Consider the following 12535-nt stretch of genomic DNA (forward strand, 5'->3'; position numbering starts at 1 on the left):
AACTTCTAGAGCAGACCTGGACAAACTTCCACTGGGGCCTCAAGATGACTTAAAATTATGACAAAACTAAATCCACCAATGACAAAAGATATTTCTCATTATTTGGCTATTTTTATAACAAATGTACAGGATTTGTTGTGGAGAATATAAGGGGACATTGAAGTCAAAAAGGTTGCGATTCACTGTTCCTAGGTGTGTCAAAGTGACCCCACAAAGGGTAATATTTTAAACTCCCTTAAAATATTTAAATATGTAAAATATTATATTATGTTAAATGTATATGTATAATATTATATTATATTAAATGTTATATATATATATATATATATATATATATATATATATATATATAAACAATATTTTATTCTAAATAAACCTTAAATTTTTCTTACATTTCTGGCTAAATATAATTGACATTTATACAACTGTCATCTTTAGGTTATAAACAATCTTTATTAAAGATTAAAAAATTATAATACTAATTGACACTATAATTGATGAAATACAATTAAATGAAGATGACAAATCAGCAGAACCTGCTATGAGAAAATATTATTTTGATATGTTTTCTTGAATACTTTTTCAAAGCCCTGCATTCATGACAAAATGTTCCCACTTTTTTGCTGATTAGAGATAAGATCCATTATGTTTAAATATAATATTTACTGCATTTGTAGTTGTCTGTGAAGAAAAAAAAAATCTAACTGACGATTTTCCAGTTCACGGCCCTTTAAATTTAAACGTTGCCGGAAAGCGCGAAAAAGGCGCTCAAAACCAAAACGTCAGAGGATTGTCAGGAGGACGGAGGACGGATACCAGTACTGCAAAAAGTCAAGGTAAGACGTAATCCATAAATGTTTATTTTTGTTAGCGATTGCTTCGTTATATCAAGTTGGAGTCTGCATGTTGTGTTATATAGAGTCGATGGAATAATTTATATTCGAAGTTACATTATTTTGGCAGTTCAACTCTAAGCTAGATCTATTATGGTTGTCACGAATGCGAAATGAACAAGTATCGATTGCTCGGCACGCCATTAACGTTACATTTAGATTTGCTCATGTTATCACTCTCCCAACCTTTTGTCAGTTCTGCACGGTTAAAGTATTTAACTCGTGTCTTATTTTGGCACAACAATGAAAAAAAAATAAAAAAAATAATATAGTGTAATTTGACATTCATGTTTATACATTGGACATAATACTGCACTAGTTGTATTACTTTGTGACAGCAATGTTTCATTAACCCTAGGAATAATGCACAAATAAATAAAAAAAACTACATGCTTTTTCTTACAATAAAAGCTTGATTACAAAGTAACAATAATAGATGTTTTGGGTTCAGGTAGACTAAAAGTTGGGTCAGGTATTAGGCTATTCCTCTATGTATTTCACATTTTTATTATACCCTAGTAATTATAAAATTAACATTAGTTGGCCTGCTTTATGTTTTGAGTCAGGATGTTTTCACCTTAATAACATGTGTCAATGTGATTTGCTACAGAAAACTGCGGGTGGGAATAAAATAGCCTACAGTTTAAAACACATCTAGTGGGTTTGCTGCCAAAAAGCCCCTTTTTTTATTTTGTTTCATCTGACCATAGAATCTGGTCCCTTTTGAAGTTCCAGTCGTGTCTGACAACTGAATATGCTGGAGTTTAATTTTAGCGGAGCGAGGAGGATTTTTCTTGAAACCCTCCCAAACAACATGTGGAGATGTAGCCTAGGTTTTTTTTTTTTTTTTTTTTTTTTTTTTTTTTAGGCTTTCTGACCCCAAGACTCCAGTAATCTCTGCAATTCTCCATCTGTGATCCTTGGAGAGTCTTTGGCCACTCAAACTCTCCTCCTCACCGTCCATTAAGACAATATAGACACACGTCCTCTTCCAGGCAGATTCGTAACATCATTAGTTGATTATAACTTCTTAATTATTGCCCTGATGGTCAAAATGGGGATTTTCAATTCTTTAGCTATTGTCTTACAGCCACTTTCTATTTTGTGATGTTCAACAATCTTTTGCTGCACATCAGAACTATATTCTTTGGTTTTACTCATTGTGATGGATGATTCAGGGAATTTGGCCTTTGTGTTTCCTCATATTTAAACTCCTGTGAAACAAGAAGTCATAGCTGGACAATTTCATGTTCCTAGTCACCCTGGTGTGCTAAAAAAAGATAAATATTAATGGGAATATACTTCTGAGATATTTTACTCGTAAACAAAATCTAGAGGTGTCAATAATTGTGGCCAATGTGTATTGGAGATAAACATTTATTTCATAATGTGATTTCCATTTTTTGACGCAGTCCGATCTTCCTAGCAGGCATCAAACTTGTTCCTTTTGGGGCATCTGGAAGCAAAGAGTGTCCTTGGCCATGGCCAAAATGTTCTTTACATTGGCGCTGGCTAACTATGCATTAACTATGCGCTAATGCTTGTGTTACCTAATTGGGTCCTAAGATTTTAAAAGTTGTGTAGTCTATCCTTGCATTTACAATGTTATATTTTTTTAGGAACTGTCAGAAACAACAGACTGACAGCTGCGGCCACCGATCAAGAGATCGAATCATTTATTAAAAAATGGCTTCATCTTGCAAGTGACCGAGACAGAGGGAGAAGAGAAAGAGAAACGGAGGAGGGTCCAAGACACCAGTAAGTCAGTTACATTGCGTTTTTGCTAGATGTGTATACCATGGTCTGTCTGAATACTTTATTCTGATTGGCTGCAAGGTGTAGCCTAGCCATTTGTAACACTTTACAAGTTTAACTACTTTAGTTAACATGTGGCATGAACAATTCTTCTTCAGTATTTATTAGGGGTGGAACGGTACATGTATTCGTATTGAACCGAAACGGTACGGCGTCACAGTTCGGTGCATGAATATACACGGAGAATACACGGTATAAAAATAAATAAAACTTGCGTGCAAATTAATTAATGTAAAGCGGGACTACTGTTAAATACGCATGTTCTTTAGGGACACCTAATCTGTAGCTCCGCCTTAGCTCTGAAGCTCTGTGTCTATAATGAACAGGCTGCGATGTCAAGATTGCAATTCTGGAATATGTTGTGTGCGTGCGTGTGTGAGAGAGAGATCGAGGCGCGGGCGCGATCGAACAGTGGAAACATAAAAACATACTCCATCATTTTGTTCATACAGGACATCATTCAAACTGCAAAGTGTTTACTTATATTTGTGTACACTTGCAATAAAACACAACATTGTGCTTTTGTCAAACTGTTAACTCTTGTCAAACTGTAACCTACAACTGTCACCCAACCAAAATCTCTCTCTCTCTCTCTCTCTCTCTCTCTCTCTCTCTCTCTCTCTCTCTCTCTCTCTCTCTCTCTCTCTCACACACACACACACACACACACACACACACACACATTGTTTAAAAGCAAACAATATTTATCCAACCCCATTTAAAAACAGTCTGTGGGTGCCAGGGTGGGAATTATGTAATTTTAGGGGCAAGGCCATTTGGCCTCCACCTTTTCTTTTTTTTTAGGGGCACCAAGGCCATATGACAGGGCACAAAGGCCATTGAGTACAATTCGATGGTTTTCCCATTCAGATTGATACCATAACATCCTAATTTGGAATAAGACATGGATTATGACTTTTTTAATAAAAAAAAACATTTTTTAATGAGAGAGAGAGAGAGAGAGCGCCATTACATCCAGAAGGTATACACCCTCACACAACAATAGAACAACATAAATGCCAATAAAAGCATTCAGAAACACCACAAATGCCAATAAAATCATTCAGAAACACCACAAATGCCAATAAAATCATTCAGAAACAACACAAATGCCAATAAAAGCATTCAAAATATTCATTCAGTCCTCTATATCATGTGAGAATGTGAGTTATTAATTATGATTGTCAAAGTTTACATTCAATATAGGCTATAAGCAAATTTTGTGTAAACATGTTATAATGTGCCTATATATATATACATACATACATAGCCTACATATACATATACAGTATATTGTAAGAATATGACTTAATAGTAAAGACTAGTAGGCTACTAATAAATAAACATTAGGCCTATGCTAAAGTTATTAAATAGCAGTCCCAAACTAGTTTTTGTTAATACAATGTTGGTAAAAATATAAAAAATAACACAAAGAAAAAATAGTGGCATTTTGGGGTTAATATGGAAAGGACAGTTACCATGGTGAATACACAATATTAACAATAACTGTTAATGAAACATGGAAACTGCTCCTGGTGAATAGAATAGAATGAAAATCATACCTGCATTACTTTTATTTCGTGTAATTTACAACGTAACGGCGTTGCATGCTCGTAGTTTCTTTTGCACTTGATCAGTGAGGCGATACAGCGCGCGCACCGCCGCATTTGCGCGTGCAATAGAAGAGTGTGCACTACGAGTACAGGATAACGGCTGACAGGACAACAAAGTCAGTTTTTCTGAGGTGAAAAACTTTATCTCAGCGTACACTTATGTCACTGCCTGGTAGTTCCTATTGTGCTGGGTTTTCTGAAGTAGTCATGATTCGCCTCTCATAACATAACATGCTCTAAACACGCACGCAGAGTGGAAAAGGAGGCGCGGGGAGCAAGGATCACAGCGCAAATTTGAACTATATCGATATGCGATATGGTCTAATTCCATATCGCATTTCAAAAATATAAAGATATATTTTTTATATCGATATATCGCCCAGCCCTACACTGCACCTGCGCGAATCCACAAACTAATTGAAGTTCAGAGACTACTTGGGTGGCTCGCTGTAATTCAAAGCAAGCCCACTATGCCGCACTGGCGCTTTATACATGGAACTTGGACAGGGCCAGGGCACACAGGCCACTGTGGCCGTACGATGATTTTTTTTTCACGGGGCATGAAGGCCAAAGTGTAGGGCAACGGCGGCCATGGCCGCGTGGCCGCGGTATAATTCCCACCCTGGTGGGTGCCATCTTTTGGACATTCATCATATTGCATTGGTTTTCATTTCTTGTCCTAAAAATAAACAGAGCACTAATTTTTTTTTTTTTTTTTTAAGTTACACATTCTACATTGATTAAAAAAGAAAATCAAATGTGTTTTTAATGGTAGTATTATTTTATACAGAAATAAATTATGTATAATTAACATGAGAATAAAGTTAGAAATTAAAATTTTAAGGAAAACAAATATATTGATCTGAAATGTAGCAAATTTATTTTAAATTCATTCAGGTACAATTACAAAACATATCTCAAGGTCTTTTTGTATTTTTATTAATTTAATTAATAAACTAATTATATAAAACTATTGTCAATGCACTACAAATAAACTGGTTCTATGCCTTTACTTTATTAATAAAACTTTTTAAAAAAATACAAGGCTTAAAGGAGAACTCCAGTCAATTTTAACATTGAGCTCATTTTTTTGTAAATTTGGAGTGCTGTCAGTACAGAGAACAATGACAAAAATCGGTGTTGCCTACACCGTGTTATCCTCTTTAAAATTTGCACCCTGTTGGGGCAAATTTTAAACCTGCTTTTAGCCTCTTAACATCCTTGATGTGTCATTACAAGTGCACCAGCCATGTGAGTGATTTTATTCAGAGTGAACAAGGTGAATCTGACTGCAGTAGATGTGAAAGATATGAATAAAAGTGATGTTAATTCAGCCAGCGCTCATACCTGTATTTACTTCCTGTTTTCGGTCTAAGTCCACATTAGTCGATTGTCGAGTTCACGCGCGTGATCATAGGTAACTAAGAAACAGTGGAGAACTCGTCAATCGACTACTGTGGACTTCGACCGAAAACAGGAAGTAAATAAATGTGCGCTGGCTGAATTAACATCACTTTTATTCATATCTTTCACATCTACTGCTGTCAGATTCACCGTGTTCACTCTGAAAGAATCACACACAGTAGAGGCTAAAAGCAGGTTTAAAACTTGCCCCATTTTAGTCAACAGGGTGCAAGTTTTAAAAAGAGGATAACACGGTGTAGGCAACACCGATTTTTGTCGTTGTTCTCTGTACTGACAGCACTCCAAATTTACAAAAAAATTAGCTCAATGTTAAAATTGACCGGAGTTCTCCTTTAAAGGGATACTCCACCGTTTTTTCATATTAAACTTTGTTATTCCCTTAACTAAGACGAGTTGATACATACCTCTCTCGTCTCAGTGCGTGCACTAAATCGCTCTGTCTTGTGGCGAAACTTTGTTAGCACTTAGCTTAGCCCAGTTCATTCAATATGGGCCAAGCAGAGAAGCTACCAAACACCTCCACGTTTTCCCTATTTAAATACAGTTACTCGCGTAGTGTAACTCGACCTAGGACGGTGACACAAAACAAAACGTTGCGCTTTTCTAAGCGTGTAAAATGGATAACTATATTGTATGGCGGAATACCATAGCAAGTGCTTGGAAGCACTTCGACTTGGCGCAGTAATATCTTCACTCGTGAAAAATCCTCTCACCGGCCCCCGCTCCCTCTAGTGAAGATATTACTGCGCCAAGTCGAAGTGCTTCCAAGCACTTGCTATGGTATTCCGCCATACAATATAGTTATCCATTTTACACGCTTAGAAAAGCGCAACGTTTTGTTTTGTGTCACCGTCCTAGGTCGAGTTACACTACGCGAGTAACTGTATTTAAATAGGGAAAACGTGAAGGTGTTTGGTAGCTTGTCTGCTTGGCCCATATTGAATGAACTGGGCTAAGCTAAGTGCTACCAAAGTTTCGCCGCAAGACAGAGCGATTTAGTGCACACACTGAGACGAGAGAGGTATGTATCTTAGTTAAGGGAATAACATAGTTTAATATGAAAAAACGGTGGAGTATCCCTTTAAGACATTTATTTTCCTTTGGTGGTACAGCCTACAGACATGCACAAGAAAAAAAAAATGCCTTCTACATTTTTGTTTTGCTTTTCCCTCCATTGTACAGAACTCGTACCGAACCGTGATGTCCGAAACGAGGCATGAACCGAACCATGACTTCTGTGTACCGTTTCACCCCTAGTATTTATTAATCGTAATTAATGCTAATTGTGATGCTTACTAATGCATTACTAAAATCAAAAGTTGTATTTGTTAACATTAGTTAATGCACTGTGAACTAACATGATCAAACAATGATTGACTGTAACTTTAAGAAAGCTTAATAAATAATGTAGTTAATGTTAGTTAGTTAATACATTAACTAATGTTAACAAATTAGACCTTACAGTGTTACCAAACCGTTTAATGCACTGGTAGTTCCAGTCCATTTATTCATCATTCAGTATTAATGTGCTGCTTTGATTAAAGCACAGAGACAGCTGTTTTTAAAGTTTTTAAAACTTGCAGCTTCACTATTAGTAAATAGACGGTGTATAGACGCAGGTAATTCCTGAACGCATCTCTCACTACAGTGCCTGCTTTTTTTGTTTTGTATTTATTTATTTTATTTTTTTATTATATTTTGTTTAGGGCTTTTTTATTTAATTTGGCTTCTAAGTAGTTGTGTGTGTGTTTGTTTTGTACTTCAACACTATTGTATTATCAGCGTTCTGTTACTGATTCAACAGTTTTTTTTTTTTTTTTCATTTGTGTATCCAATAAAGGCTTGCAAGATTGCCATGATGCAGATGGGCCCAGTCAAGGAGGTCAAATTCTATCATTTTGGATGGTTCCATTTGCCAAGGTTTTGTAGCATGTTAACTTCTGTGTTGTCTGTTTGTTTTTTTTGGATGACCAAGGCTACTGGAAACATGTTTTGTTTTTATTTAGTTTTTACTATGCTTTCTATGCATATATTTTGTGTTTGTTTATTGTTGGGGTTTTTTTTGGTTTGTTTTTTTGTTTAGATTGCTTTCCAGTTTTGAAAATGTAAACTTGCAGTGGGTTGTTCTTTGGCAATATTAATAAATGATGCAAATGTTTTCAGAAATGTGTTTGAATCATCTGTTGTAACTTATCTTAACATAAAGAGGGGCCATTTTTATATTTCTCTTTTCTGTATGTTGGATATTGTTGATGCAGAGTTCACTTAGTGTCAGTGATATTCAGTCACTGAGTTTCCCAAAGTTTAAATGGCACAGCATGCACACACAAAAACACACATTTAAGGCTTATTTAGTTCATTCTTGGCTAATATGTGGCTGAACAAATGGCCTGCTTGTGGCCCAGATCTGGTAAACAGGAGTGGACCACCCAAGTGCCATCATTTCAGGTATACATACAAGGTGTCGAATCTGGGCCCGAATTAAAATGAACTGTGGCTCAGATTTGTGCCAGTTCTGCTTCATTTGTTTTGTTTATGGCTGACATGTGGCATTGCTATGGTTTAATTGTGGCCCAAATCTGGCAAACAGGAGCGGACCGCCCAAGTGCCATCATTTTCATCTGGCCCACATACCGCGTGGAATGATGGCACTTGGGCGGTCCGCTCCTGTTTGCCAGATGTGGGCCACAATTAAGCCATAGCAATGCCGCATGTCAGCCATAAACAAAACAAATGAAGTAGAACTGGCCCATATCTGGCCCAGACACCAAAGTTGCTGTGGCCCAGATCCGGCCCACACTTGACACTTTCATCTGGCCCACATACCGTGTGGAATGATGGCACTTGGGCGGTCCGCTCCTGTTTGCCGGATATGGGCCACAATTAAGCCATAGCAATGCCGCATATCAGCCGTAAACAAAACAAATGAAGCAGAACTGGCCCATATCTGGCCCAGACACCAAAGTTGCTGTGGCCCAGATCCGGCCCACACTTGACACTTTCATCTGGCCCACATACCGTGTGGAATGATGGCACTTGGGCGGTCCGCTCCTGTTTGCCAGATGTGGGCCACAATTAAGCCATAGCAATGCCGCATGTCAGCCGTAAACAAAACAAATGAAGCAGAACTGGCCCATATCTGGCCCAGACACCAAAGTTGCTGTGGCCCAGATCCGGCCCACACTTGACACTTTCATCTGGCCCACATACCGCGTGGAATGATGGCACTTGGGCGGTCCGCTCCTGTTTGCCAGATATGGGCCACAATTAAGCCATAGCAATGCCGCATGTCAGCCGTAAACAAAACAAATGAAGCAGAACTGGCCCATATCTGGCCCAGACACCAAAGTTGCTGTGGCCCAGATCCGGCCCACACTTGACACTTTCATCTGGCCCACATACCGCTTGGAATGATGGCACTTGGGCGGTCCGCTCCTGTTTGCCGGATATGGGCCACAATTAAGCCATAGCACTGCCGCATGTCAGCCGTAAACAAAACAAATGAAGCAGAACTGGCCCATATCTGGCCCAGACACCAAAGTTGCTGTGGCCCAGATCCGGCCCACACTTGACACTTTCATCTGGCCCACATACCGCTTGGAATGATGGCACTTGGGCGGTCCGCTCCTGTTTGCCGGATATGGGCCACAATTAAGCCATAGCAATGCCGCATGTCAGCCGTAAACAAAACAAATGAAGCAGAACTGGCCCATATCTGGCCCAGACACCAAAGTTGCTGTGGCCCAGATCCGGCCCACACTTGACACTTTCATCTGGCCCACATACCGCATGGAATGATGGCACTTGGGCGGTCCGCTCATGTTTGCCGGATATGGGCCACAATTAAGCCATAGCAATGCCGCATGTCAGCCGTAAACAAAACAAATGAAGCAGAACTGGCCCATATCTGGCCCAGACACCAAAGTTGCTGTGGCCCAGATCCGGCCCACACTTGACACTTTCATCTGGCCCACATACCGTGTGGAATGATGGCTCTTGGGCGGTCCGCTCCTGTTTGCCGGATATGGGCCACAGTCAAGTGTGGGCCTGATGTGGGCCAATTCGGCTTCATTTGTTTTGTTTACGGCTGACATGCGGCATTGTTATGGCTTAATTGTGGCCCACATCTGGCAAACAGGAGCGGACCGCCCAAGTGCCATCATTCCGCGCGGGATGTGGGCCAGATGAAAGTGTCAAGTGTGGGCCGGATCTGGGCCACAGCAACTTTGGTGTCTGGGCCAGATATGGGCCAGTTCTGCTTCATTTGTTTTGTTTACGGCTGACATGCGGCAGTGCTATGGCTTAATTGTGGCCCATATCCGGCAAACAGGAGCGGACCGCCCAAGTGCCATCATTCCGCGCGGTATGTGGGCCAGATGAAAGTGTCAAGTGTGGGCCAGATCTGGGCCACACCAATTTTGCTATCTGGGTACTGTGTGCTTATGTACTATGCGCTAGCCATTCTAATGGCCGCCCGGCTCCCACTCATCGTATTCCCCGGGCTTTCCCTGGGACTCATTCAGTGGATGCTGGGCGCGCACGGCGTTGACAAGGGAGTTCCCGCAGCGTAAGCTACTTACGCAATACGAGAGAACCTCTCGTTAGAGAACGTATCGGTTACCTAACGTAACCTCTGTTCTCTCTAGAAGAGGGAACGAGTATTGCGTAACCCGCCGTGCTCGTGCCACGAGCTCACTCGCTTCAGCGACAGAAACCAGTGAGAGCAGCCTCCGAGCCTTCTTTATATACGCTAAGCCACACCCCTTCTGGCGGGCTGTGACGCGTGAAGCGCGCCAAGCGCGCTCATTGGGCGTGACGTCATTCTTTAGGAGGGATGAGTTCAATTTCCAATAATCCTTCCTACTCCTTGAAAGAGTCTGATTAGAGATGGTCAAGCTTATTACACAATGATCGCTGAGTGGGTTTACAGAAATATTAGTAGATACTTTGAAATGCATTATGGGAGCAGAAACTAACCAGTAATCAATTTTTGATTTATTGTTTCCATTAGGTTTTAACCATGTAAATTGTCTTATGTTAGGGTTATTTGTTCTCCACATATCCACAAGATAATTTTCGTTCATAAAATGACCAATAATGGGGTTTGGATGGCACTGAGTATATTTTGAGGGCCACCGATCTATCCATTCATCTACAACAATATTAAAATCCCCACCTGCTACTACAAGATCAGTAACATAGGTTGTTTTCAGCTCCTCTATAACATTTGTAATTTTGTAAAGCAAATTTTTGTTTCTAAGTTCGTTATTATAACCATAAGCATTGATCAAAATGAAAATGACTTCTTCTATTTTCAAAACACAAGCTGCCCAGTGACCTTCACTATCTGTCCTTTGTGCAACAACTTCACCATAAAACTTATAAAAACAAATAGCAACTCCTGCGGAGCGATTAGAACCATGACTAAATATCATCTTGTCTCCCCATTGCTGGGACCAAAATTTGACATCCGACTTATCAGAATGAGTTTCTTGAAAAAGGAAAATATTTGACCTTAGTCCCTTACAAAAAAGAAAGATCGCTTTTCTTTTGACAGAGTCTTTTAAACCCCTTGCATTAAACGATGAACAAGAAATGACACTTTGATGTGGCAACACTGAACACATAAAAAAGAAAAAAGTCAGTTAAGGAGGTAAAAGCAATAACTGTGAACGTCCCATTTTTAGAAAAGTCTTTCCCCATCATGTCCCTTTTTTTATTTTTATTTTTATACTCAGCCCGCTCCTTTAGGTGTCACCTCGATGCGCTTGCCATTGATGTATCCATATCGACCTCGGAAACCTGCGGTTTTCCCTTCTTTTCTCGCTTGTTCAATCTTGGGCCACATCTCTTGCCTTGCCAGAAGGTCATCCTTAGTTGATCCTCAGCAAACCGGACCCCCGCCTCCCTGCACGCCGCTGATAATTTCGTTCTTTTCCAGATGTCATCTCGGATATTTCTTTTGGAGAAGAGAACGATTACCTGTCGGTGCCTGTTCTCTATCTTTCTTCCTACCCTGTGGACGATGTCCACCGCGTCCTCCATCTTATCAGCCAGGTCTGGGGCCACTTTACACAGCAGGTTGACGGTATCGGCTCTGATGTTTTCATTTACATCTTCTTTTTTCCCTTTAATCCGAAGACTCCATCTTCTTTTGTACCTTTCTTGTTCCACCAGCCGTTCTTTCAGGTCCCCCTTCTCTTTGAGGAGGGAGCCAACCTGTTGCTCCAAGGACTTGATTTTTGTTTTGCACACTTCTATGTCTTCTGAGTTAAGCTGTGTTGTTTTTGCAACAGAGGCTAGCATGGCACTATGTTGTCATATTTGAGAGCTAATATCGTCCATACGGTCATTTAGCCGTTGTCCAAGTTGATTAATAGCCGCCAAAATGTCTTTCTTCAAAACGTCACATGCACTTTCTTCAGGTGTATCTTTAGGCTTTTTTTCCTGTTTTTTTTTTTTTGGTGTATTTGTTGGGGTCAAGTTTTCTATTCCCCGCTTAGCAGAGGAGTTAGCAAGCTCCGTCTGCATAGCATAGTCATGCACTGCCGCTCTTTCCGAATGTTTAGAAGAGAGGGATTTGACCACAGGCATTTTTCATCTTGTTCACGGGTGAGTATACTACAGTCTCGGTATTAGAAAATGGAGATATCAGTCTTACATGATAACAAATCCGGGACGGTGAGCAGCTTCAGTAGAACGCGACCACTTCCCTCGCCATTCCACCGGAAGTTCCCCTGTCGTCTCTTCTCCTCAAGTTATATGGTGGTTTGACAAACCAACTTAAAA

The 12535-nt window shown here is 40.0% G+C and overlaps 1 long non-coding RNA gene across 1 annotated transcript; it reads left to right on the forward strand.

Annotated features, from left to right (window-relative positions):
• The first annotated feature begins 484 nt into the window (after positions 1 to 484).
• LOC311282554 lies at positions 485 to 8312 on the forward strand. The gene is made up of 3 exons (XR_014625958.1): positions 485 to 836; positions 2513 to 2651; positions 7587 to 8312. It is a non-coding gene; the product is annotated as an uncharacterized lncRNA (long non-coding RNA).
• Positions 8313 to 12535: the final 4223 nt, after the last annotated feature.

The sequence above is a fragment of the Rutilus rutilus genome (assembly GCF_951802725.1).
Source record: "Rutilus rutilus genome assembly, chromosome: 23".
In the NCBI taxonomy this organism is placed as follows: domain Eukaryota; kingdom Metazoa; phylum Chordata; class Actinopteri; order Cypriniformes; family Leuciscidae; genus Rutilus; species Rutilus rutilus.